The sequence below is a fragment of the Patella vulgata genome, chromosome 7 (genome assembly GCF_932274485.2).
Source record: "Patella vulgata chromosome 7, xgPatVulg1.2, whole genome shotgun sequence".
Classification (NCBI taxonomy): domain Eukaryota; kingdom Metazoa; phylum Mollusca; class Gastropoda; family Patellidae; genus Patella; species Patella vulgata.
Genome location: NC_065885.2, coordinates 21171361 through 21197867, shown reverse-complemented (window position 1 = coordinate 21197867; position 26507 = coordinate 21171361). Strand labels below are relative to the sequence as shown.

Sequence of the window (26507 nt, the reverse complement as noted above, 5' to 3'; positions counted from 1 at the left end):
GGTTTCAGAACAAGGTTACGCCATTTACATATAATATCTTTATATTCACCTTTATTCTCTAAGCTAAATCCGTCTTCATTAGCGCAGCCGTAGAAGAACAGTAAGACGTTAAACTCCATTTCATTTTCTTTATTCTCTAAACTAAATTCGTCTTCATTAGCCCAGCTGGAGGAGAACAGTAGAACGTTAAACCCCATTTCATTTCATTTTATTCCAACACTAAACGTCGGAATCTTGAAAAAAAACCTACTCCACTCGAAACATACGTACATGCCTTGCTGCAAACAAGTACGATAGTCCTATATGAGCAAGGAACCGAAGTCATCGCCGCCATATTGCAATTGTGACGTCATACATCAATCGAAGCGCAATTGTCCAAGGAGCAAACATGCCAAGTTTCATCATATTTGAATTGGCGGAGCCTTAGGCCTTTTCGAAGAGCGTCTCCTCCGGACCTCCAAGAGTAGTTGATCTTGGACAGTAGTCATGAAAATGTTTAATTGAAGTTACATTCATTGGTAAGTATAAGGTTTTTAAGGAAATTGTGAAAATTAATAAAAGTTTAAAATATTAAATATACCGATTACTCTGTAAAACTGTGAAATCTTCTTTAGGAATCAATAGTTTTGGCGTTATAATCGCTTGGAACGTGAAAAGGGTCAGCTTTACATAACTTTTCTCCTTAAATCAGATTTATACAAGACTGTTAATTGACTATCTTTTGATGACAAACATCTATACGCCACAAACATCAGATTTTAATTGGTTGGAAATTTGATGATAAACATTGCTGTTCCATGTTCAGTACAATTTCATATTTGGTATATAACTATTTAATAGTTTTTGTACAGACGTTAATTCAATAAACTGTTACTATAGCAGTTGCAACTGAAAAGTTCCTAATTCGTTAATTAAGTCTTGGAATATTTTACGAAACTGTTGAAGTATTATGATTCAGTTGTATTTTAACCTACGAACGTGCAGTGTACACATGTAGCGAAGGATGCCTTCGTGAATTGATCGCTATATAAACTGTGTGGAGAACCGCAAAACCCGATAGTGTTCGACTTCATCGATTCAACGTACTGGACTCACTGTTAATTGAATTTCCATATCGACGATCTCGATGTTTGCATTTCTCTAATCCGATTGAGCTGATCTGCTTAAAAGTTTTGATAAAGATGGAGAAGTAGTAAAGCAATTCTGCACTTCAAGACGATCATTTAAATAGGATAAGAAAACTTCCTTTATTAACAATTTCTTAGGTGTTGGGTTAAGTTATGGAAACCGTACAATCTGTGTACACACTGTGTGATTTGAAGGAATGGAAAAAGTAGTGAAAACTTTTGTTCACATGTGCGCACAATTTACATTTTCTGGTGAAAGACATTTATTTTAACGTCTAGAAAAATGGGAGCCAGCCAGTGTCGACAGGAGTCGATGCCATCACCACTACGTAAACTTTCTAGAGTAATTCAACCGTGTAAGAAGGCAATACAACCTGTACTTACAGAAGAACAACAAGAGTTATTACAGACCTCGTGGAAAATTATCAAAGACGATATTGCTAATGTTGGAATATTTACTTTCATAGCGTAAGTTAGTCTAAAACTTATTGTAATTCCATCAAAAATGTTAAATCGGTGACCGTTGGTTAGATTTACTTATGTTACTGGAGTGAAATTTGTGTTTATTCGTCAACTCTTTATATTATTTTAAGAATTTCTTTTTGGGGTGAGGCATAAATGATTGACTATTACAAACCATGATCGCATTTTCATCACTGTTAAGTAGAGAATTTTCAGTGTTTCAATATACAACTTTTGGGGGGAGGGTGGGTGGGTCACGGTGGCTAAGATGGTAAGACGCTGGCTCGCTAGCCTGGGGATCGGGTGTTCGATCCCTGCATTGGCCGAGAAAGTTCATCCAGATTTTCCGGCGTGGTTCCCCCTTGTTAGTGATGGAGGATGGGAGGGCCTGGCAAGGACCGCTGTCTAGTCGTTCGGATGGGACGAAAAACCGAGGTCCTGTGTACACATTGGCATGCACGTAAAAGATCCATTGACAGTTGGCCGTAGTGCCGCTGTCCGGGCAAAATTTCCCTCATAGCACACTGTTTAGCGTATGCCCGTCTTCATTAGCACAGTTCGGAGCAGAACAGTAGGACGTTAAACCCTATTTCATTTCATTTCATTTACAACTTGTGGTTAGTATAATTGTTATTCTATGTGTTTTAAATATGGAAGATATTGGAGAGTTTGAAGCATGAATACGACCAGTGGTGTAAACTTTGTTCTCACCAAGGTCTTTCAATGAGATGATTAAATCAGGCCTAAATTTATTTTAGAAATAATAATGAAACATTTTATCTCCTGATTCTGTAATCTGGTTAAATACGTGAGTCTATAACCTTATTTGAGGCCACTCTTACTTTTTATTGAATATGGGCCCCCCTTACAAAATAATTTGTTTACACTAAGAATTGTGGTGAATTGTGTGGATCCCTCAGAAGTTGTCTTTCCTTATATCTTCCAAACATATTGGTCACTCGTTATCTTGTTTATATAGGTCAGGTATACGTGTACCACCGATAATATCTGAGTATTTACGAATTCCCGTTTAATACCACAAAAAGTCATGAATTATTTCTTTAATGGACAAATAGTTACACAGAAATAGTTACAGAAACAGTGTTTCCCCTTTCCTAGTAATATGTTTAATGAATAAAATGGGTTTTAACATCCTACCTTTCTGCACCGACCGTGGTAATGAAGACAAGTAATGTACTTAATACGAAGTATAATGGAATACAGAATGTACGGTAATTAACTACCGTTTTATGTGATAAATGAACGGATTCCATGCATTCACTACTACTTAGTTAGCCAAATGGATCAGAGGAACCATATTGGTATTTGTACAGTTCTCCACAGAAATATCCCAAGTAATAACCTAACATAATATATCAATAGATGCGAGAATATTACTAATAATGATAAAATCGCAGAATCAGAAGCGTATACGTTTGCTCCATAAAACATCGTAGCTGATTATCCCTTAGCAGCTATCCGGAATCTACAATGAATCGGACCTCTTTCAATTCACATTCCAGATGAATAGCTTCTAATCGACTCAGTGATTGACCGCTTAAAAAGACTTAATTTCACTGGAATTGTTGATTATCAAATTATCAGAACGGGGTTATAGATGAACGTCGTATTTTACTCCAAACGTGTTTTTAGATAATGGCGTCTTGTCTGTCGTGTAATCTTGCAAATCAATAAATTTACTTTTACATGCTTGATTCGTTTTTTTTAAAGAGTATATAAAATACATACAGACATAAAATATACAATTAATACATAGCAACTGAGTCATCTCTCTGGAAATATATAAGATGCCACCAAATCCATTCAAACTAATTGAGTACTGTCTCTGCGAATATTTTATAGAGTAATATTCATGTATCATTATTTTTTGTTCTCATGAAACATTTATACCGACGAAATACATCCTTGCGATATTTGTGACTACAACAATAGTATCGAAATCACCACAGTGGTCAAGGGGTGTATTGTGGTCTCACGTAGCTAACAGCTTGGTTCACGTTCGGATTTTGGAATGTCTGTGTTTTTTCTTATTGGTTTACATTCGGGTTCAAATGAGGATGGTCCATCTGTTTTTAAATTCTAACACAAACAGACAATGATTACAGCTTTTCGGATCAACTGATAGAACAATTATAGTAGCCCCTGATCAAGAGCTAACCCTAGTAAAAGTGTGTGTTTTTGAAGTCATCAATGATATCAGGTCTTTGGAGTTCCCCGGGATTAAAAATGTTTGATGGTTTCGTGATTGACGTAATGAACACAATGTTAAATTTAGTATTTTGTTTCAAAGGAAGAGTCTACAAATTTTGATAAAAGTTTATTCTAATACGCGTCATCGTTATCTATCCATCTATCGTTAGACGGGCCATCACCTACAGCTGTATGCTCCACGGAGTTGCATATGCATCAAAGACCAAAACAATAACATAACGAATATTTTTCGTGATGCTAGGTACATGTAAATGTCATTATAGGACTTATCTACATAGTATAGATTTAGTTTCCAATTAATATGGATTGTCTGGCACTGGATGTTGATTGACAGTAGCCATGACTCTACAATTCCCACAGGTAACAACACCTTCTATACAATGGAGTAGATGGAATCGTGCGATTAACTGATACGTTATCTTCGTTTGAACTATCATTAATAAGTGAAACTTTGTGTTATTATGATCAATCATTTACCATTCGCGTTTTTTAATGAACAATAGTAGCGGTATAATGGATGATCCCTGCTGGACCTCCTTGTCAAAAAAAAAAACAAACAAAAAAAACCAAACCCAAAAAATAAAATCCATACTGTTCAACAAAACATGCTAAATATATATTTGTTAATATAATTGTTATTTACTAGAAAATGTTACTAAACTACGGGATGTCAATTCGTTAATAGCAAATATGTGTATTACTGAATTGGGAATTAAAACCACTGTCTAGTTGTTTATATGATTCCCGCATTTGATCATAGACTAAAGCCGTGCCATGTTTTCAAATACTAAACTTATGTTTTGAAATTCACGAATTTAAGTCAGCCTTTTTGTTACATAATCTCCACGTTTGTAAAGTCTACATTAGGTTTATATATTGATACTAAGTAGAGTCTGGAAAATCTAAGAGTTGACCTTATTGATTAGTATTTCATGGGTCACACCATATATACAAAGGAAGAACCCAGATCTAAACTAACATTTTTAAAAACTCTATAAATCATGCAATTCAAATCGTCATTTCACTGAACTCGATTTGTCTCAGATTCTGAAAAAGAAAAGAACACATATTTTTGATCGTTTATCAGAGCATGGTTAACGAATCCCGGAATTCATAAGTTTCTGATAGACACTACGATAATCAATAAAGCCAGCGGGTAACAAATTTAAATTTTCAGCATCCGACACCCCCTAAACAAGAAAACACTCTAGGGATCAATTTAGCGCAGAAAAGAAGGTAAATTACCCTGGTATAGAAATATAATTCAATTCAGCTGAGTACATAGGGATAACCGATGATCGTAAACATTTAATTCAGTTCCGATATGCATTCTTCATACCAGCAAAAAAATCCAAGTGAATAATGGCATAAAGCTGAATTTGTATCACTTTAAATGGCATGTAGATATCTTGTATTTCGACACATTGCTGATCTGTCATCAAATTAAGATTTATTAAAGTTTTTCATATACTTATCCTGTTATAGCCACCATTTATAATACACTCGTAGTTTCTGTGTATATTAGCAAGATCTATGATTTCTGTTGATAATGTTATCAAGCAAACAATTACATACCTCAAATCAGTTGGAATTGAAATGGAGGGTGTTATTAGTTGGATTGGTTTGGTAAATCTATATATAGAAACAAAAATCTAACCGGAGATCGGAGGTGGGGTAGTTAGAATTTATGTCCTTTTTTATTCTAGAATAGTTTATAGCTTACTTAGACGTCCTTGTATATAATCATTGGTGATGTGTTTCATATTAACCGATGAAGCTATTCAAACGCGTGACCGCAAATAAATGATCTCTTTCCGTGTCTAACATTAAGAATATAATAAGCATATGAATTTTTTTTTCTATTTGAAGATTTATACTGCTAAAAGCGTCCTCTTTATGAGAAAAATATTGTTAAGTCTTGTCAGTATTGAATTAACCAGAATTTCACTGGCGCATATTCCAATAATGATGAATGGGTTTTTAATGAAGTTTGAACTGGTGTAGTCGGACAATGGAAGGATAATTGCGCAGAGAATAATAGGTTTTTTTAATACCATTAGTTACTTACTTATCATAATATCGTGTCCACCATTCCATATTTGCTATCAATAATATCAAATTGAATGGATATCAGTTGTCTTATCTTTATTGGTCGAGTGTATATTGAAATTTAGAACTGACTTAATCAAAGTTTAATGATTTCATATCGTAAAGATAATTATACTTATGAATTACATTACATTGTAACAATATTCTAAAAGATTACCAGAATAGACATATCGTCTAATAACATCCTGGGTCACTACGCTTGAAACAAATACTTCTAAATATTATTAAATAAATCTATAAAGATAGCCAGGCAAAGTTAGGAAATGCGCTCATACAACAGCTGTTTCTTGGGGGAAGAGTTCACCATATCAGTAGCTTATCCGAAAGGAAAACTTGGATATTGATACAATTTTATAAGGATCTCTTTTGTATCAATAAATCTGCTTATCGGGCACGTAATATATCTATGGAACAGAAAGTCCTAGGATTCTGAAAATCGTCCTAGTATCCGATCCAAATGTTTCAAAACAAATTTGTAAAGCAATGGGGTTCATCCTCCGGCTGTAAAACAATATGCTTCATCTCAACTTTTCTTGTCCACGTTAATTAAATATAATTGTGTATGCTGAAATTATAAATATCTTCTTTTCTATATTTCCTGGATAATTTCATTCAACAGCAGATATTCTAAAACATTAAAATATTAGTTGTATACATGTATTACCATTACCATATACAGAGCTCATCGTGTAGATGGCAGACTCTGATAGCAATCCTGTACTATATACAATTCACCCCAACACTCTCAAACATGTATATACACGGAAATACAAAGGTATTCTGAGGATAAACACATCAAATAAGTTAGGTTCCAGAAATTTGTATTTGTTCTGTTTCAACTGCACTATTTGCATCGTAGGAAATCCGACACTTACCACTTTTATTGAGTGCCCCCCCCCCCTTTGTGTGATGCCCTAGGCACTACTTATTTTGCTTATTGGTTAATCTAGGCCTGGTTTTGATAATGGTAAAATATTCATATAGTTGGAGTTTAATAGCGGATTGCTTTGAAGTGCCACTGTTTACAATGGGTATTGAGAATAATGTGGCGTGTGCACTTTTTAAATATTAATGGAAAAAAATCCCCAGGCTTTTTAACCAATAATGTCTAAATGAGCGCCTGCTGTGTTGCTGTCAAATACTGATTTGTGCTGCCTTTTCGCAAGACTTATGTTGAATTTACAGGTGTTCCCGTTTAGCAATTAGATATTTAGATGATCGTCGTGGACCAGGGGCAGAGCCCCATTCACTACTCGTCTTGTTTTTCTTTTTGTTGTTGTTGTTCTTGAAACGCCGCTCTTCGAAATTAGCCTAATGAAGATCGACATGAAACTTGGTATGCTTGTTCCTAGGACACATGCGCAACGATATGACGTCACAATTCTAAGATGACTTCATGCTCAGCTCTTGTTCATAGTATACTCGTGCATGTTTTAGATGGACAAGTAAAGAATCATGTCCAACATGCTGTTCTTAAGTTTATAAATCGGCACCCACGCAACGATATTGATCAAAACCATTGCAACTAATTTTCGTTTCATTTTATGTGGATTTTATTGGTCTGAAAATTTATTTACCCTACTGTGACTTATGTCTTTTTTTTAAATTTCGTGTAGCACCACCGTTAAACACATGGTAATGCACAGCCTTCTTAAACGTCTTCACAAACAATAAATTCGATTATAAGACTGTCGATTGAAATTACGTGATTGTGATACAAAAGTGATCTTTACTATTCAAAATATTAAATAATACTAGGAAACAATTCAGCAGAGAGTAATATTGATCGATATCTTACGTTTCAATGAATATTGAGAATTTCAACGATAAAAGAACTGGAATGCATGCTCATTACTTTTGTATGATCAAGTTCAGCAGACCAGAAATTGTATACCATACCGTTTTAAATTTCCAAAGAGGTAATTAAAAGGCAGTATTAACCCGTAAAATTCTATTACAGAAAACATCACCCCCCCCCCCCAATAAAACATATCCCCAAAAAACGAAAGCATCTGATTTATATACATGTTTACCCAGGCACATGATGATTGATAGTGAACGACGTTGGTATTTATTCTAAAACGTAATACAGAGGTTGTTTTGGACTAGAATAAAAGATCTCAAGAACCTGTGGTACGGAAGCAACCCGTTTTATTACCTGAAATGTATCATTTGTTTTGTAAAGCCAAACATTACTCATTGCACTAATACTGCACTGATATGGTTTAACTTGAGATAGCATAAAAGACAAGTGTGTTATTGAGATATCTCAAGAATGACGGATTTTAAAGAATCGCATCAGAATAGCCGTTGAGATGAAAAGGCACCCAATTCTTAAGATTGGTCTTTATGATGAAAACATAAATAAATAAATAGTAAGAAAATGTTTGAAAAGTAAACTAAAACTGTCGATTAAATTATCATGAAACATTTATTTACTTTGTGAAGTGGGTATCTGTCGAAATGGTAGCTCCACACTTATAGACAGGGCCGATGCTGAGATATAGCTGATATCGTGTTCCACTGTCGATCGTTTACGCCAAAAACTAAACCGATACCAGCTTATTTAGATATAATAATTAAATCGTATAGATTTTCCCCATCACCCTTAAATAACAATTTTCCAATTTTTTTCCAAGAGTTATGGTCTATACAGTATAATAAGCTTCTATCTACATGGATGGTTCCAACGATGGTGATAAAGTATCTTCCGCTAGCGTCACACTATCGGTATTTATTGTTCGGTTCACCGATTGCCTCCATATTAACTTCTGAACCACAGGACATTCTTCACGCTTTAGAAAACATCCGGTCCTCACCCATTTTAAGCTCGACATCTTTAATTATTCTTTGTCTTTGTTACAAACAGTAATCAATTAGTTGTAGATATATCGTCTGCTACTATTATACGGATTTAAAGGGAATGACACTATCCCTTTCGAGATCCCCAGCGATTCGCTGTTAGACTTCGTTGACAGTTAAGATCATTTTGATAGAGTGCAGGCATTTCAGGGAGATGAAATCAGATTCTACTATTGTCAGTTACTACATCATGTGCTGCCTACCGGGGCTATACTAAATAGCGTAAATGTTTTGAAAAAAAAAAGAACCCGACACATTTTTACTTTAAAGATGCATTATGTAAGATTTAGATAAAGAGCTGACCATTCTTGTTATAATAGTTCAAATATAGATACTGAAAAATGAATATATTGATTTTTTTTATATTCAAATTACTTTATTCTGAGGAAGTTATGGGTGCTTCTCCATTTTTTAATTCAATTATTAAATGGCGATCGTAGTTTAATCCATTTTAATCTCTGTCATCCAATGATCTAGGGGGGTTTATTATAGGCTTGTTTTGTTAATAAATGCCTAAATAATAGTTTATGTAACATTTGAAGCCAAAATAAAGACCTGCAATAGGCAGATTTAGCTCTTTAAGTTTGAACTGTTCTGATTTTTATTATCACTACTTGAAATTATTTTAATCATTTTGTGATTTCTTTTATTTTATGTGTATGAATATATTATTGTGATAATATTTAGTTGTCTCCTATAAATCATCATATTTGTGATGGAATGCAGCCGGTTGGTGCCGTAAAATACCATTTCATTTCCGTTCGGGGTATATTATTTGGTAGTTCTAGATTTAATCATTTTGCTATTTGAATCGCGGCATGTCGCCCAATGTCATATATTTTAAGACCCTCATTTCTTTTTCTGGAATTGATTTTGTCCTGAAGAACAATATAGCTTCTATTAATTTCATTATTGCACATGCCAAACTAATTTAATTTGACAGCTGCCTATGAGGTCAATAAAAATGTATCAATATATAACATGATAATATTGGAAATATTAATAACAAAATAAACAGTAGAAGTCCGAAGGAGTACTGACGTGTTTTGGTACGTCAGGTCACGCCTTGTCACGTCAACAATTAAGTTATTGAGTATAGTAAGTTCCAATACCTATAAAAGTAGAAAATCCTGTCATTTTGAACTCTTAATAAAACCGGAAGTTATACTTTAACACCGAACTTTTTGATATTGTTAGTAGACATCAGGGTCATCCTATATACAAAGTTCAAGGGTCATTAGAAGGTTAGGTCACCAGATAGAAGTTAAAAAGTCGAATAAAATTCAAAGTGAAACCGGAAGTAAACAAAATCGAAATTCAAAAATAGGCTCCCTAAGAATTGTTGCCATTTGGAGTAGGTTCAAAACAAAAATAAGTTTTCCAAAATCGGAATCAAAATGTCGGCTGAATATCGATTTGAAGATTTTTTGTAAAATCCAATATGGCGGCCAAACGGTTGCTACCAAACAAGGTCTCTGGCACCACAATATGTCATTTTTGGTCTATTTTTAAAATGGAGAGAACTATTCATGTTTGGGAAAAATCGGATAGCCTCGGAAATTTCCGGAAGTTTCCGGAACCCGTCACAAAATTTTTGAATATGCCATTTTGAAGGCATCGGTGTGTTCCTTATTCCTACCAAGAAAACTTTCGCAAATCATTGATGCTAAAACTAATCGAGCTAGTGAACTGCGGAATTTCGAAAAACCGTCAGTCAAAGCCCAAATGGGATTCTTCCAAAGAATTCAAAAATGAAATCCCGAAGAAGATCCGTTGAGAAATAACCGAGATACGGACAATCTGATATTATTTATTGTCCCAACCGTAAAACACTTCTTGTTTGTCAAAAATAACCCAATTTATATTTAATAAATAAATCCACTGAGACCAACCACATCTACGTTGGCAGAATGATTACGCCATGGACAGTTTGGGCTGCAAACTCTACCCCCCCCCCCTCCCGCACAAATAAATAAAAAAAAAACACTTACGAAAACAATACGTGTTTCGACCGAAGGTCCCAAACCCGTAATAAACAAAGTTATATTACAGGCAGCTTTATAAAAATGGACAAAGGCATACATGCCGTGATGTACCCCCTTTTATAAAGTTTCATTGGCAGGGACAAATAATAAATTCAACAAAACGTTATTAATAGGTTTCGGGTGGCTGAATTTCGATATAATTTCCCCAAAACTTAGCGAAAGACTGTGTGTAAAATGATATTAAATTTTATGACGAATCCCCATTAAGAGAGTGGTTAATGAATCCGACAAAAATGCCCTACTGCTTGCTCCGAAGAAAGTTTTAAATCTGGGGGTAAATATATCAAGGTGTGTAACAGTTTAACATTTCTCATGCGACGTAGAGATAGTTGTTTGGTTCACCCTCAAGTCACGAGTTGCGCCATCGCCCGCAAAGAAAATTCTCCGCAAAGCCAGTCAGTGCTTAATTCGTGAACGTATTCAGTATTTAAGAAATGAAAAACAACATATTTTCAAAGTAACAGACGGTCAACGTCACCAACTCGCCACTATACTAACCCCTGGAACATATAAGCTTTTACGCAACAAACAGGTAGACACCAATGATGCTAAGCTAGACACCCTCGTCAAAAGCCGCCAAACCAATAAGTTCAACCAGCTGAAACGCAACAACCAACAGCCCACCAATATATATATATATATCACCCAAACGGTTATTAATCTTAGTCAACGGTCCCTCACAGATAACCAGATTCACACTACTTTCACGTGGACTCAAGTATATACCCACAACCAAGCCCAAGAATTATGACCATTACATCACTGTCATTGAGAAGGGCCTTAGCCGATTAGCAGCAGGGGGGGGGGGGTCGACTACCTACGTCACCAGATAACCAATATCCTCTCCAAGCCCGCAAAAAGAACCAACACCAAGACTGAACGCGAAGCCCTCAAAAACGTAAAGAAGACATAGATATCGCGATTGTCACGGTTGTTCCTGCAGACAAAAGGAAAGCAACGGTTATAATGGATACCCCCGGACTACGTCAACACAGTCAACACCCTCCTTCAAGACCAAGCCACCTACAAGAGTTTAAGGAAAGACCCTACTTCTTTCTACCAAATGATGCACCTGAAACACCTCAAATCCCTTAAAGACCAGAATCAGATTTCAAATCAGCTTTTTTTACCAACTCAAATCGACTTACACCCATCCGCCTTATGTCAGAGCCACCACCAAAATCCACACAAAATCGCCCAAAGATAGCCTACTTGTGTGCTCCAGAGACTCGGTCTACTAAAAAACAGCACAGCATTTATAAAAATTACTATCGACAATAGCCAAAACTGCTGATTCTTACATTCTGAACTCCAATGAATTTTGCAGCAACATCAAATATCCCAAGAAAGGAAGCCATAAACAGCTTACGCAAATGTAATGAGGAAACACCAATACCACTGATCACCAGCCTTACCACTGACAGCATCATATACCCAGTTCAAATCTGTATTTCGGCCACCTACTTCACATGGGGAGACGACATATATGAACAAACTAGAGGATTACCCATGCGAAACCCACTATCACCTCTGTTAGCTGAAGTTTAGCTCGCCGCCTTTGAAAAACACGCCCTCAATTCATCACCCATCACCTGGTACAGGTGAGTTGACGACACTTTCTTCATGCTGAACAATGGAGATGACCCCAATGCCATATTAAACCACCTGAACGCACAGCACAACGAAATTAAATTCACTATGGAATTGGAAACAGAAAATAGCCCCCATTTTTAGATGTCAATGTCCAAAGAATCAACAACTCTCTCCGTTTATAGAAAACCGACCCACACCGATCAGTATCTCAATTTTAAATCCAACCATCCATCCCAAACCAAGCAAGCCATCTTTACAACACTCACTAACCGCATTCTCAATATCTATGACCGTGATCTCCTACAGCATGAAATCGAACACCTCAGGAAGGTCTTCTCCACCTTAAACCAGTACCCAAAGCAGAATCAATAAAACCATTAATTCGACAATAGCGTCCCGACACTCTGCCATTTTAAGTCGGCAAGACTAGACCCATCACATATACGCGTCAGCATACCATTTCACGGCAGTTCATCCTACCACATCAGAAGAATCCTGAAACAAACAGGCATTGGGACAATCTTTTCCAGTAGCAGTACCCTGAAAGACTTACTGCGAGCCAACGGAAAAAATAAACCTAATCATCACACAACAACCAAAAGGGTGCGTCTACCAACTTTTGTGTTCGTGCGGCCAGACATATTATAGGAGAAACCAAACGCCCGTTAAATGCCAGTATTAAAGAGCACCAATCCCTAGCACCCAATACCTCATCAATAGCCCAACATCTCAGCAACAATGGTCGTCACAAAATGAATTGGGAAGATACTAATACAGTGACAGTCAACCAACACAACAAAAAGACAAGAAAACTCTTAGAAGCCATCAACATAAAATGGTACCATCCAGAACTCAACCGTGATCCTGGTCTATTCATCCCAAGAGCATACGACAGTCTAATCAAGTAATATACTATTCCCTTCATTCTCCCACTACATTAATGTTTTTCCTCATCATTACTAAGCCCTAAAATCGGACTGAAACTCCCTGACAAAATGGTCGCTCCTTGTAGGCAAATAGTATAAAAGTATGTAATACCAAGGTTGTGGACTCTCTAGAAGTCACAATTTTTATCCAACTTTGATGAACCTTGAAATATATCTTTATATCCCAAATATTGCAGTCCATTCCGATATTCGCGCATTTCAGACCATAACTTCCTGGATTATGACCCCTGATTGTACGAAAAATCCATCTCTTGCAAAATGTATCATGCCTGGTAACCACTGGTTTACAATCATTATTATCTTTTAAATGCTTCATTGATTTAATACCGGATAATTTTATGTTAATTTCACAAATATGGCTTCTCTATACTGATCATGGTCTCTTAGTGGGCTCCTTCTGTGTTAGCATAATCACCGCCCAAACTAGCTGTCTTTATTATCATGTTTTCGTTGTACATAGTTCATTACTACCCACCCTTATGGCTTCCCACCCCTTTGATGGTTTCTAAATGATTATCTCTGATTGTATATAAATGTTTGTCATTGTTCCATATTTTGTCAACATACCATTCAACACTAGGGCCAGATCTGAAACTACAAATCCACGCCCTAATGGACACAGTTGGACTAAGTAGAGTAGACTAAGTAAGAGGGGGCCACGGTTAGACGGGCTCGGCATCTAAACACTAAACTACATAGGGGATATATACCAAACTTGCAGGATAGTGGAGTATGGGAGAGTCACGATCAGACGGACTCGGCATATAAACACTTCCGGCAAAAATAGACATCAAACCTACAGAGTGGGATAGGGGAGTAAGGGGAGGTCACGATAAGACGGGCCTGGCACCTAAACACAAATCCCACAAAGATGACATCTACCAAACTAGCAGGATAGTGAAGTAAGGGGAGTTACGGTCAGACGGACTCGGGACCTAAACACTATTCCGCAAAAGAAACAGATACCAAACCCGTAGAGTGGGATTGTGGAGTAAGGGGAGGTCACGATAAGACGGGCCTGGCACCTAAACACTAATCCCACAAGCAGGAGAAAACATCTACCAAACGATATTTTTTTTACTAAATAAAGGGAAGAACTTCCCACAAAACCCAATCCATGGCCTAAGGCCGAAAATGGAAAGATTGCAAAATCATATTCTAAAAACAGGAAGCAGCTTCGGCTCTCCTATTTCTTGTCTGCGATATCACTTATGTGGAAGCAGACGTTAAACACCAGGATACTACTACTACTCCATATTTTGTACTTGTCTACCATATCACACATGGTGGAAGTGGACGTAAAACTCTAGCAACGGACGAACGATCCATATTTTGTATATATATCTTCATTGTATTATGGTTGTCATTGTTTGCTTGATAAAGACGAGAGAACTTTCGTCGAAACATCGTTGAAATAAATCATTCAAGTAACTTATATTCCATAGAATTGTGTCATGTGTTAAAGTCATAAACGTTGAAGAATACTAACAAGCCATTCATAACAATGTTATAAAACAAAAACAACAATTGATACATACTAACAAGCCATTCATAACAATGTTATAAAACAAAAACAACAATTGATACATATGGGATGTACAAGAATCGTGAACGATGTGACGACAATAATACTCTCTAATAGAATGTGGCGTATAAAAAGACCATTCATATTAGTATGATTGAAAATCATTAACTATGGTTTTTAAGTTCTAAATTGATGGTGCGCTCTAAATTGCGCTTTATAGCAATAATCATGCAATATAAATATGGTAAAATATTTCGATCCAAGTTCGGTGAAGTAAGTATTCGACAGCAAAGTAGCAACGGAAGTATGATATCTTGATAAAATGTAATTCCTATAAGTAAGGATTCAGTAGCAAATTAGCAACGGAAGTCAGATGTCTTAATAGGATTGGTTGTTTAATGGCGAAAAACGGACATAGATTACATGAACCGTACATAAGGTGGAATGAAAAACAGGCAAATACAAAACTACATGCGGTATATATGCCAATAATTTCTTAAATCATAAAAATTTATCTTGTTTACGTTGTTCATCACCAGTCAGGCAGTTGAACATGATAATACTCAATTTACTTAAGTGCTTTTAAGTAGGAATACAACATTCTAATCTAATATATAACTGGAGGATAGTAATCACGAGTAGTTAATATTGTACTTAAACGCCATTATCTTGTAGATATATATTACAATAAATCGATATTCATTAAACAAGTAAAATATTGCGATATGGAGATAACTTTTCTTTTTCGTGGAATTAATTTTACTTTTTTTGAGTAAATTTTAATATTTAGTTAAAGATGGAGAATCTGACTTAAAGGAGCTAAACCTCTTTGATTTAGGTAGAGGTAAAGTATTAAAGGAGCATTATGTAAGATTTAGACAAAGAGCTGGTTGTTCTCGCTATAATATTTCAAAAATTGATAATGAAAAATGAATATATTGAAAATTGCATTCAAACTACTTTATTTTGAGCGAAATTATTAATGATTGCAGTTTTGACAAGATGTGTGCATTGATCTTAACCACCGTACTCGTCATTCGAGTCTTAGCCTAGCTTATTTTTAAACTAAATCATTGAATGACCCAACCGTTCTAATCTACTTAAAATCGGAGCCATCCGATGGCATCGAGTGTTGATTATGTTCTTGTCATGTTAATAAATTTCTAATTAATAATTTAAGGCCCAAAGAAAGAACTGCAATAGGCAAATTTATCTCTAACATAATGCATGTTTTATTAAGTTAATGTGCGGTGTTATTTCGATTATATTTGTTTCTAACTATACCGCGGAAAGCAGTTTGATTCATTTTGGCTAACTGCGTCGATTTTTCAACGGAGACAGAATGTCATCCTATAAAACGAATAGAATCCACTGAAATCAACAATTTCATGTTGGAGCTAGATCAAAGCGCTGTAGCCATTTTAAGACTAGCTAATAACTAGGATATTGTTGGGATTGTCGTAGAAATAAAAAAAAATGTTGTAATTTCCGCGACTAAGAATACTTTAAATGGATCCACGGAATGAAACTTTTCGTTGGTTCGGATATTTTTACTTGAATGACTGCCCCAGTGTTTTTTCAATGTTATTGTTACATTTGTACAAACAATGAAGACAAGTAGACACAGAAAGCAACATCTGAACACAAGTTTATTGTATTTTTACTCCGGAAGAGAAGGGACTTTCAAGACTTTTTACATGTTTTATTTACAACCTGACTTGTTACAACATAATTGTTCGGAGCTGAAAATCAATATCTCTTAACGTTTGGTTATTATTTATTATACACGTCTTCGTAAGAGCGTCGAGTTATATTTCCTTTATACGTTTTTGAAATCCCAAATATCTTTAATTTCCAATTTCTCATAATTTCACTGGTTGAGTGAGAAGTCAAGTCCGGTTAAAATTCTTAAAGATGTTGTTAGACTGTACTATAGTGTAAATATAAACGACACGGAAAACCCATTACAGAGCAGTTTAATTTTAAATAGACTCGTAACTGGATAAATATTCAGACAAAAACGGAATAATTTCTCGCTAAGTATGCCAGACACCATTTCTCGTGTGTGTAGAGGTTCACCGAACAGTTTGCTTTACTTGTCTGTTTAAGCATAGAACTAAATACACAACTCTGCTGGTGGCTCCATGCATTTTTATCATGAGTTATAAATCCAGGAGGTAAAGACTATAAAATCGTGCACATATGTGTCTCCTGTTACTAGATACACAGACTTGTGTCTGATATAGTAGTAGCACAAAAGCACAGACTTTACATTAAATATGTAAGAGCTAAATCAGTCAATAGCAGATCTTTGGTTTGGTCTCAAATGTTACATAAATTATTAATTAGACATTCATTCACACGACAAGCTTATAATCAACTTGTTGCTAGGCCATCGGGTAGCTGTGATTTTCAACGGATTGAAACACGGTCGTCATTTAATGATTTAATTTAAAAATGGATAACCGAGACTTTGTTTATTATCGTAATAAGGGTAGCAATCTTGAAAATCGAGACTACACGATTCTTCAAACAGCCATAACGTCCCTAGGAATGAAGTAATTTGACTGACAATTTCAATTTATTCCCTTTTCATTAACTTTTTTTAAACCATTATTGCGAGAGCTATCAGCTGTTATCTAAATCTTACATATTGCATCTTTAAAGGATTATAGGTAATTTAACAATTCATAGAACCTCATTCCATAGTGCGAATCTTTTAATCCTTTAACAACATGTTAATACTCCGGATCTGACGTTCCAGCGGTATCTGTCATCTACTGTAAATAACCAATCTGTATTTGGACACAGCTCACCAAATATTCCTACGCCGTTACTCACGAATGACGGGCGAAAGTTATTTTTAGTCTCCCTCGCCCTTTCCATTTTCCCCCTTTTGCACGGCCATTTTTGTTGACTTTTTGGTGTAAAATCGAAGAAAAGGGTTTGAAAATACATTTTCTGCCAGGTTTAGGTGAGTATTCATGATGTTGAGGTGGAAGGATAAGGGAGTTGGTAGGTTGGTTAGGTTGAAATGTGGGGCGGTAAATTGCATGTTTTATGGTCTTTACTTCCATTTTGTGTATCTCAAGTTTTCCATGGTGAACCTCATACGTGCTTTTGACCAAGAGGTTGCCACATGTTGCTCCATCTGTGGTAGAAAGCGCTGTACCCAATTTTGGGAAAAGTTAGAGCCAATCTAAGAGACCAGAATTAACATTAAAGTCAATGGAGAAATTATTAGTAATCTGTAGCCATTTGACACAAATACTGTAGTATGGATTCCCTTGATGGGTTAACAGGACACGAAGAGTAGACATTATAGCACGAGTGTGATTTCGTTTATAGACCGCGGCTGGCAGTTACTTTGATGACATAGTTAATGAATGAAATATAAAACATCTGCATTGGCTGGACATATAAGATATATGACATGTAAGAATATTAATGAATTTAAGATATTTGATAAGTATGGATAAGGCTACAACTTCTTTCTTAATTGAGTAATTCACATAGTTAACGCAGCTTAAAGGTTGTGTTCTTTTGTATTTTATTACACTGAATATTTATGTGCTGACTTCATAGCTCGTTGACAGATTAATATATATAATCATTCCTCCTTATGTAAACAGCTGTCAGAAGTATTGACCAAACTCGATTTCTTGAGGAATGGTGGTGACAGGAGAACAAATAGCCTTGATTTATAGAATCACTTTCATTGCTTGGATATTAATATAAGTCAGTTATCTGATTGTAACCATGAATTACCAATAGTCCTCTCAATACATGTATATTACCATACAATAATATGAATTATTAGAGGCTTTTTATTATTTTAGCTCTTGTGAAAGATGGTATTTTTATGGCTCAAAGACAGCCAATTTTGACATCGAGATAAATTATGGCCCTTTTGTACACCGATCGTAGACATGCCAACTGTCCAAGTGTATATGGTATCAGAATTAGTTATTCAGACCAAAACCACACCTGTAAATAACCCAACTATATAGCAAGGCAACCACAAATCAGCCATTTTGATTCCAGGACCTTTTTAACTGAAAAATTGTCATCAGACATTTTGATATATATTATCAACACCTATTACCGTTTCTACCATTCAGTTGTTCTTAAAATTCCTTAAAGCTTAAGAAATATGCGCAAATTAGCAGGAAATATATATATACTCTTCAAAAAAAGTAGGAGATATTCAGAAACAATACAAAACTGCGGCAATGCACTGCCGTTTTTATTAGAGGTAACCAGTGTATGTTAAAGGACAATATTGGTGCCAGTCATTATCACATATGTGATAGAGCTGGTTAAACACATTCCAAATATAATTTTAATACAGAGATCATTGCTACGATAGCTGAGTAATACAGGTTTCCTGAATCGGAAGTGACGAACGCCAAAGGAAAACACGAGTTTCCTTAGATTTACTGGCTGTGTAAAGCTGCTTATGATGTTGGTGTTATTCAGCATCTGTTTATTCATGTCGATGAGGTTCATCGGTCTATTGTGGTATGGGTTAAATGTTGTGACTAATGTCATGATGTTATTATTCTCCCTCGTCTGTTTTGGGACCCGTAGAGTATCTTGGTCTAGTGTTAAAGCTGTCTTTACGGCATTGTCGATCAGCTTTATTAGATAATCTTGTTTTATAAGAAATTGTTTTAGCTCACCAAGTCTTTGAGTCTTCCACGTTTCATTCGACACAATTGTACAGACCCGTCTTGCTAGATTAAACGGGATATTTCGTTTTGTGTGTGCTGGATGACTCGATTTGAAGTTAAGGTATTGGTGAGTATCTGTTTTCTTATAAAATAAGTCTGTTTCGATAACACCATTTTTCGATAAATGTACTTCAACATCTAAGAAGTTCAATTTGGATTTGCAGCTTTCCATTGTGAACTTGAGCGGCGTATCCAACGAGTTTAATATTTCATGGATTGTATCTAGGTCCTTTTCATCCGAAAGGATGTCAAAGCAGTCATCTAGAAATCGCCTCCAAGATTCTTCTAAATGTTGTCGTTTATCGAACCCCAGTCTTCTCTCTTTCCACGTTATAAAATAAAACTTCTAAATAGCCATGGGATACCGTTGCATAGGTCGGTGCTACTAAATGGCCGTGATGACGTCGGATTTTGTTTCTAGTCCATGGTACGTCAGTATTTGTTTGAAAAAGGAGGAAATTGAAATTATGTATATTGAATTTTGGAATGATGTTTTTATCATATATGTGTAACGGTTGAATGTATTAGGGCCTGTGAGATTCCCTTCTAATTAATAGAGTATGATACTCATGTCACTTAACAATGAATTGATTCTGTCGGATTTAATATACAGGATCAATAATTGCTATAACCTGATGAGAGTCAAGTCTAGCCAAATGCTTATCCTAAAATATTTACATGACCATTACTCTTATCAAATTTACAGAAAAGCATTCATTATAGGGATCATGCGTTCATTTACTAAGTTCACAAGAAGTTTTCCTTATGGATGATTTCGCATTAAGAGCAAATGATATAATTTGAGACATCAGGCCACAGACCACCAATTATTTCCCCAATGACGTTAATGTTAATTCTCGTCTCTTAGACCGGCTCTAACGTTTTCCCAAATGTTGTTAGGTTGAACGCTTTCTACCACAGATGGGGCAACATGCGGCAACATCTTGCTCAAAAACAAGTATAAATAATAATAATAATAATAATATGTCCATTTATATAGCGCCAATTCCACAAATCGTGCTCATAGCGCATACAACTACACAAAAGTCTTTTGACTCGATGTATTTTTTGTTTGGTATTTTTTTTGTCAATTTTTGTAGTGGGTTTTGAAAAGATGAGTTTTTAATCGAGATTTGAAGATTGATAAAGAAGTCACAAAACGGAGTTCAAATGGAAGTGCATTCCAGGTTCACCATGGAAACTTTGAGATTCCACAAAATGGAAGTAGCATATAAATAACCAAGCAACTTATCTCTTGTATCCTTCCGCAGAAAATGTATATTAAAACACCTTTCTTCGATTTTACACCACAAAGTCAATAGAAATCGCCATGCAAAAGGGTGAGTAGGGAAAGGGAGAGAAAGACTAAAAATAACTTTCGCCCTCAATTTGGTGAGCTGTGTTTAAAAAGTCAACAAAGATCGCCACTAAAGATGGAGAAAGGGGGAAAGAAGAAAAAGACTAAAAATAGCTTTGTCCATCAGGACACTATATAGGACACAATTCACCAATTATTCCTAAGCCGTCATCCGTTCGAAGGTTATTTTTAGTTTTTCTCTCCCTTCCCCCCCCCCCTTTTGCATGGCGAGTTTTGTGTTTTGTTGACTTTTTGGTCTTTACTTCCGGTTAGTGTATTTCAAGTTTTCTATGGTGAACCCCATACGTGCTTTTGAGCAAAAGGTTGCCACATGTTGCTCTATATGTGGTAGAAAACGTTCAACTTAGAGACGGTCTAAGAGATGAGAAATTATATTGAAGTCAATGGGGAAATCATTAGTGATCTATGTCATATCATAACTTTACAAGCAACTGAAGGTTCTTAGAGATGTCTATGATGACTGTCACTTGCTGAGTGACAAATTTCTCGCGCGGTTTGTGTTAACTCTACCATCTAAGCTATTAAGAGACTTAGTGAACTCAACTCCAACTCTTGAACTAGACCCAAGGCGCTGATATCTTGTTATACGAATCCATTACGAAACCATAATTATGGGCGAAATTTGGACCATTGTTGCAGCTTCTCGTTCGGGGTATACTTATCTGTTTCCTTGTATAATGGTGTAATACATCTTCGTCGCAAAATAATAGTTTTTTTTCTTTTAAAAAAGCATTCTATATTCCATACTGGATTGTTTATAAGATTGTGATATCAGGTACATAACTTCACGAAAACATTTTATTCTATATTCCATACGGGATTGTTTATAAGATTGTGATATCAGGTACATAACTTCACGAAATCATTTATGCATTGTCCTGACGGTTTTCCTCCTTCGAACTAAGTCAGTTTCAACTTTAGAACAACTGGCCTTATTGACAACATTATAAACGTCCACAGGGGTGACGATCATGGAACATTTCAAAATAAGCTCCTTGACGACATTGATAAATGGAAGTAATTTAAGCGAATGAATGATAGATTAGGCAATATATTTATCTATAGACGTTTATATAGGCAAAATAAATTTGACCCATTGCTATTCATTTGATCAAAGGTCAAAAGTTAGAAGATGAAGTAAGTATTGGTCGTGACCCTTACATGAACCGATATTTTGTTGTTACGGTACGCATATTGATTGTCCAACACTCGGGTGACCTCATCAAATCGCCACAAATGGGTTCTACATTTTAAAATTCCGCGCCCTTCAAGCTTCGCAGCATACCCTTAGCAAATTATTTACAAGAATTACGTCAGTGTGAATAGCAGATGACTTTCTTTGTAGAAATACTTCGGCACCAATGTCTTGAATAGCCCGAAAACGGTTTTTCCAATTCAACCTTTTTAATAGTGTTATATTCGCTTTGATACACACAGACACCTTTCTCTATGGAAGCATTAATTTAGATTAGGTTTTGATCATTGGACTACGCATTTCCTATGTAATTATACGTCATCTACTATTTCAGTGTTACCCAAAATGTACTAAACTTATCAGCAAAGCAAAACGATCATGAGGAAATTTTATTCGAAACATTTGATTTGATTTGTCCATTTTGATTAGTTTGCTAAACCTGTAACCAGAGTGCAATGTGTCGAATTCTGGTTGAAAACGTTGATACGGGGACACTGTTAGCATTGATGTAGGGGCATTGTTAGCACACACAATAAGACGTCGATACAGGGACACCGGTAGCATACACAAGACCTTGATATAGGAGCACTATTAGCATATACACAATAAGACGCTGATACAGGGACACTGTTAGCATATACACAATAAGACGTTGATATAGGGGCGCTGTTAGCATAAATACAATAAGACGTTGGTACAGGGGCACTGTTAGCAAACACAATAAGACTCTGATAAGATTACCCGTGATTAGTTAAAAGGCGATTGAGGCGTTCACAGTTTTTACCTATGACATAGAATCGGTTAAACACAATAAGACGTTGATACAGGGGCACTGTTAGCATATAAATCTTAGCGGAAGTGATTCAAATATGAAAATTAGTTGTGGTTACCATGGACTGAACACGAAAAACGTTTTTTCAGATCACTGAACATTTGTCTGACGACAATCGTAGATATATAATATCAGTTAAAACTTAGACTATTCATAAGAAGAACTAATTGCCACGATATCAGAAAAAAGAGAAAATATAAAGACAGGCTGTCAGCGTATCTCTTAGTTTAGATTAGTTTTGTGTTTTAGACAATAGTTACAGTTTATATGGAGGCACTAAACTATTAATGTATAATCGCATAATGTATCTTCAGATCACAAGTCGAGTTGTGATTTGTAACCTGAAAAAAATAGAAGTATGATTCTAGTTTATTTATACCCGTTTAACTATAACTTCGCTTACTAATGTATGCGCAAAAAAAATAAAGGCTGCCCTTTCTTTGGCAATCATCCCCCTTCTTGTGAATAGTCGGTTTCGAACTGATGTCCTTAAGCGGTCTCATATAACAGCTTTTCGTCTTCAAAGGAATCGTCTCAGAAACTGATTGTTGTCACTCTCCACCTCAGTCGGTCAGAATAAGTGATTTAATTTTTTTGTGTCATCTCCGGAATCATCAAAGCGTTGTCACGACCCAAGGCATCTATGTTATATCTGGAATGTGGCAAACCATTTCAAACACATGTGGAAAATGTGTAGACGCTGTCATTGTCCTTTAACGTTAAATGTAGTCAAGATTGGTAACTCACCTTTAAAAAGTTTTAATCAATCAAAGGATGTTGAACTATAGACGTATTGTAATCGTAGCTTACATGGTTCAATATCTCAAACAGTGATAGGTCTGGTTTTTCTTGACGGATTGATCTTTTCTGACACTGTATAAGTATCTTGATAAGATTTCATAGTAAACATAATTTTATCCATTGTTTCCTTGAAAACATTATCGACTTATATCTAACCGATCCATTTTTCGGTGCTTATAGTCAGACGTCTACTTGATTTCAGACGTTTTCTCACTATACATGTATCATTTGTCTCTTTTGACTCTGGCATTTTGTGATCTCCTCAATCATACTTGAGACTTAAATCGTTCACTGTTATTATGTCCTCAAGACCTAAGGAGTAGAAAATCAAACTATTTTCTTAATGATCTAAATTTGTCTCGTTTCAGGTTATTTGAGAACCATCCAGATATTAAACATACCTTCGTGTCTTTTCGTGGTCTCCAGCCATCCGAACTCAATAACAGCTCTATATTGAGAGCACATGCTATGCGTCTGATGACGTCAGTAGATAAGTGCCTCTCTAGATTTGATAATATGGAAAAGATGGAAGAAATGATGAAATCCCTTGGAGAAAGGCATGCTACTAATTACCAAGTTTGTCCAGAACACCTCGATGTAAGTGGGTCTACACAAATTGACAGCTTTACGTTTGCTCATTGGGAATATGATTGTGTGCAAATCCAATAATACTAATTGTCCCAATGGAGATAGTTAATTAATGGCTTAATTTTCATCTATCAATATTGTTGCAACGTGATCTATTTTCATCAGCCAGATAAGGAAATGCAGAAACATCTACCCTTTCAATAGAAGAGGTTAATCATCGTTTCAAATAATTTGCGCTTTGACCAAGGGATTGAAGACCCTCAGTATCAAATCATTTTACATGTATTATGAAAATGTTTCGTTTCGATTTTAAGGTAACGCCCGGTTTTAAATGACAACGAAAATGACAGATACTCTATTCGTTTTTATACGCCCACATTTTGATGTGGACGTATATTGTCGTCGCCCCTGTCCGTCTGTCCGTCCGGACGTCCCCAATTGTTTGTGAACGGTCTACAGGTCACAATTTTTATCCCATTTCAATGAAACTTGAAATATAGGTTTATCACCCAAAGATCTCGGTTCCTTTCGATATTGGCATGTATCGGACTGTAACTTCATGGATTATGGCCCCTGATTGTACGAAAAATCGCGTTTTTAGCTTGTAAACATTGTAGAGGTCACAATTTTTATCCGATTTGGTTTAAACTTGAAATGTATGCTTATAACCCAAAGATCTCGGGTCCTTTCGATATTCGTGCATATCGGAACGTAACTTCCTGAATTATAGCCCCTGATTATACGGAAAATCACGTTTTTAACTTGTGGACCCTATAGAGGTCATAATTTTTATCTGATTTAACAAACCGTATTATTATATCACCGTCAAACCCTAAGGACGACTGAGTTCGAATTTCGTGAAAATCGGCCCAAAACTGACAGACAAAATGGCCACCGTTCGTTCTCAAATAGCGTAAAAATATGGTATATCAAGGTTTTGGACTCTATAGCGGTCAGAATTTTTATCCGATTTTGTTGAAACTTGAAATGTAAGTTTATAACCCACAGATCTCGGTTCCTGTCAATATTCGCACATATCGTACCGTAACTTCCCGAATTATGACCCCTGATTGTACGAAAAATCGTGTTTTTAGCTTGTGGACTCTATAGAGGTCATAATTTTTATCCGATTTAAAAAATCATATTATTATATCACCGTTACACCCTTAGGACGGCTGAGTTCGAATTTCGTGAAAATCGGCCCAAAACTGACAGACAAAATGGCTGCTCTTCGTTCTCAAATAGCGTAAAAATATGGTATATCAAGGTTGTGGACCCTATAGAGGTCACAATTTTTATCCGATTTTGTTGAAACTTGAAATGTAAGTTTATAACACAAAGATCTTGGTTTCTTTCGATATTCGCGCATATCGGATCGTAACTTCCTGAATTATGGCCCCTGACTGTACGAAAAATCGCGTTTTTAGCTTGTGGACCCTATAGAGGTAATAATTCTTATCCGATTTAAAAAAAAACGTATTATTATATCACCGTTACACCCTAAGGACGGCTAAGTTCGAATTTCGTGAAAATCGGCCCAAAAATGACAGACGAAATGGCCGCCCCTCGTACTCAAGTAGCGTAAAAAAAATATGGTATATCAAGGTTGTAGACACTATAGAGGTCACAATTTTTATCCGATTTTGTTGAAACTTGAAATGTAAGTTTATAACCCTAAGAACGCGGTTCCTTTCGATATTCGCGCATATCGGACCGTAACTTCCTGAATTATGGCCCCTGATTGTACGAAAAATCGCGTTTTTAGCTTACCCTATAGAGGTCATAATGTTTATCCAATTTAAAAAAAACAACATATTATTATATCACCGCTGGTTAATTTTAATATTAAATCAAAGGTAATCTTAAGGTTCATGAATAGTTTATTTGTGCCATTCCTAACAATATTGATTTTCTTTATACGATGTTCTATTTTGTGATAATGTAACTTACTCAGACGTGTCCTGTTGATCGCACATATAAGAAAACCCTACGTTATCTAAATCTAATTTAATTTTAGCTCCCAATTTACTAAATCATTAACATATAGCAATGGCGTTTATATTTTTCAATATTTTAGA

The 26507-nt window shown here is 35.7% G+C and overlaps 1 long non-coding RNA gene across 3 annotated transcripts in view; it reads left to right on the top strand.

Moving 5' to 3' along the window:
• LOC126827816 (uncharacterized) overlaps positions 1 to 26507 on the top strand; it is a 55246-nt gene that overhangs the window by 24978 nt on the left and 3761 nt on the right. For 2 of the 3 annotated variants that reach the window (XR_007682880.2, XR_007682882.1), the window contains exon 2: positions 24210 to 24438. This is a non-coding gene — a long non-coding RNA (uncharacterized LOC126827816). Of the gene's footprint in view, positions 1 to 960; positions 1596 to 24209; positions 24439 to 26507 lie in introns of those variants that run through there. The other variant, XR_007682881.2, reaches the window with a different exon arrangement.